The 3,010-nt window shown below is 43.0% G+C and overlaps 1 pseudogene; it reads left to right on the top strand.

The window, feature by feature from the left end:
* LOC122151587 overlaps positions 1-1,037 on the top strand; it is an 89,209-nt pseudogene extending 88,172 nt beyond the window's left edge.
* The last annotated feature ends 1,973 nt before the right edge of the window (positions 1,038-3,010 follow it).

Consider the following 3,010-nt stretch of genomic DNA (forward strand, 5'->3'; position numbering starts at 1 on the left):
ACCAGACCTGAAGTGACACCCATAGTGTCAAGGGTATGCAGGCAATGCAACAGAGGAGGAAGGGTCTCCCTGCTCCTCTTCTTCTTTGGGTAGTTCACCCAGAACTCCCCTGTTGCTGACTGTCCCCAGAGGCCTCAGAGAGTCCCACCTACCACCACTGGTGCTGCAGGTGCTTCCTGCACAAGAGCTGCTGAAGGTGAGGAATGCCAAGGTGGAAGAAGTCTAACTTCCTCTGAGGCTCTGCCCCTCCCTTAGAGTTCACAAAGAGATCCTTTCAGCAGAAGGGTGTGCATGTTGTTGCATTTCCTGCTTCAGAAGTATAAAACCAAAGAGCTCATTTCAAGGCAGAGGTGATAAAGGTCATCCACAGAAGGTTCCAGGAGCAATTCCCTGAGACCCTGAGGAGAGCTTCTGAGCACATTGAGGTGATCTTTGTCCTTGACCTGAAGGAACTTGACTTCAAGGGTCAATTTTATGCTGTTGTCAGCAAATTGGAGATCAGCAAGAAAGAGAATCTGTTTGGCAGAAGAGGGTTGCCCAACAACAACCTCTTGATGCCTCTCCTGGGATTGATCTACATGAATGGCCACCAGGCCACTGAGAAGATCTGGGAATTCCTGAATGTTTTGGGATTCTACAATGGAAAAAGACACTTAATAGTTGGGGATCCCAGAAAGCTCATCACCAATGATTTGGTGCAGGAAAAGTACCTGGAATATCAACAGGTGCCCAATAGAGATCCTCCACACTATGAATTCCTATGGGGTCTCAGAGCCCACACTGAAGCCACCAAGGCAAAAGTCCTAGAATTTTGGGGCAAGGTCAATGATATGGAAACCAATGCCTTTCAAGCCCTGTATGAAGAAACTTGGAGAGATAGGGAAGAGAAAGTGCAGTTGGGGTTGATCCTAATGCCAGTGCCAGGGCCCATTTCAGAGCACAGTCCAGTAGGTCCTCCCACCCCTAGTGGAATGAGGCAGATTTTTCACTTTGTTTTTGAAAGCACTTTCAATCATCTATTGGTGGGGGAAAATTAGAGCTGGAAGGAACACAATATATGTCTTCTTTTTGCTCTTGATCTACATGGGTAACTTTGAGATTTATCTTTTTTTCTTGGGGTATACTTTTAAAAGTCTGGTTCTTGTAGTAAAGATTTCTGTAGATTTATAATCTAAGTTTATAAATGTCATGGATCACTTGTTTATTGCTGCTTTCATATATTGACAAAAGAGTTTTGATATTTTAGAAACCAAAAAGAATATCCTGGAATTTCTTTTGTGGGCTAGAACAAGATAGCATTTATTAGAATAGGGATTCTCTTGGATATATAAATAATTCCTGTAGTAGAATAGTTGGGACAAAGAAATAAAAACAAGAAAAACATTTACTATTTCCTGTCAAATCTTAGTTTGCTTAATTACTTATAATATTTCTTTTTTGGAAAGGAAAAGATATATACCTGAATTTGTTGAACTTATTCAAGAACGTAGAAATTAAACTGTCACAAATTAGAAAATTTGTTCACTGTCTACTTTATACCTCAAATATTAACTGAGCATTTGGTATTTACTGGGCTTCAAGCTACGACTGGAAATTCTTTAAAAAAGAAGCCCGATCCCTGGTCATAGATGTAACAGTTTAAAAGCAGCTATCCAATAATGAAGTCAGCAGGATATGCTTTAAGACCTAAATAACAAGTGCAAAGGAGTGAGGTTAGGAGTTCTACGTGAGAGCAGTCAGTGCAAAGGCCCTGAGGCAGGGCAGTTTGAGGTTTTGGGAAATTCCAAATGCCCGAGTGGGATGCTGTTTAAAGTTAGGCTGCATGGAGTGCTGGACAGTAGTGGGTAGAGTTAGGGGTGAAATTGGGGCAAATAAGTGAGGCTGTGGTAGGGGTGCACAGGGCCAGACCCTCCCATCATGATCATGGGGAAAGAATGAACCTGGAATGGAGACTGGCTCTTAACAGAGACTCTGGAATTGTGGGTAAACCAGAGAGGAATCTGACCTGGGACAGAATGGGAAGTGTCCTGTGCTCTTGTCCCAGTGCACTTGAACACATGCACTGACTGTTTGTTTTATTTACATCATTTTCAGGAAAATTCTGAGAAATAGGGTGATAATCCATTGAGGTGAGATGTGAAGAAGCCACTGTTCTAGCCTTTTTGTCTTGGGCTGAGGGAGCCAGAGCCCACCCCATTCAAAGGATGTTAGAATTAGGATTTCCTGAGTGTCCTTGGGCAAAGTCCAAGTGAAGAGCACATTTTTGGTGGTGGTTTAATGAATGAAAATAGGGATGACTTAGATGGAAGGGCAGCTGGGAGGGGAATTGCTGGCCCTTGACACTCCTTCTAGAAGCCTTGTGTTGCAGCCACCTGGACAACTCTATTCCACACTCATGTAAATAACAGATTCCCTAAGGTCGAGTATTATCTACTTTTCCTTCCTAAGCAGCCTTCAGTCTCATTTGATTTGCTTTGTCCTGGATGACTGCACATTCTCTGAAGCATCCTGGGGTTTAAAAATAGATAAATAAATCCTCAGAGTGGTGAGTGGTATCATCTGAGGTAAAAACACTTACAGTAATAACTGCCATTCTTTAAGGACCTAAAATATCCAAGGCACTGGACCAGGTACTTTACATGTATTATGCACATTCCAACAGTTTTACAGGCTAGGATTCTCACACTTACTTTGCCAATGAAGAATTTCCTATTTTGACATTTTTACAGCTCGACTGAGTGACAGGGCTGCACTACACCCCTGATCGGAATCTGTCTGGATCCCACGGTATTGCACTTCTGCAGCCTCAGGTAGATCTTGGGTATCTTAATTCACTTTACAGTTCTGGCGTAGTGCCTAAGGCATTTGACTGCTATACAGAAGGCTGCTGGTTCAGACCCACCAGTCACTCCTCAGAAGGAAGGTTGGGCAATCTTCCATAGTGATAATTCCTTGGAAACCCAAGGAGGGGTCGCTGTGAGTCAGATCTGACTCAACAACAGTGAGTTTG

Source organism: Orycteropus afer, unplaced genomic scaffold, assembly GCF_000298275.1.
Source record: "Orycteropus afer afer isolate SDZICR_OR568_19922 unplaced genomic scaffold, OryAfe1.0 scaffold00583, whole genome shotgun sequence".
Classification (NCBI taxonomy): domain Eukaryota; kingdom Metazoa; phylum Chordata; class Mammalia; order Tubulidentata; family Orycteropodidae; genus Orycteropus; species Orycteropus afer.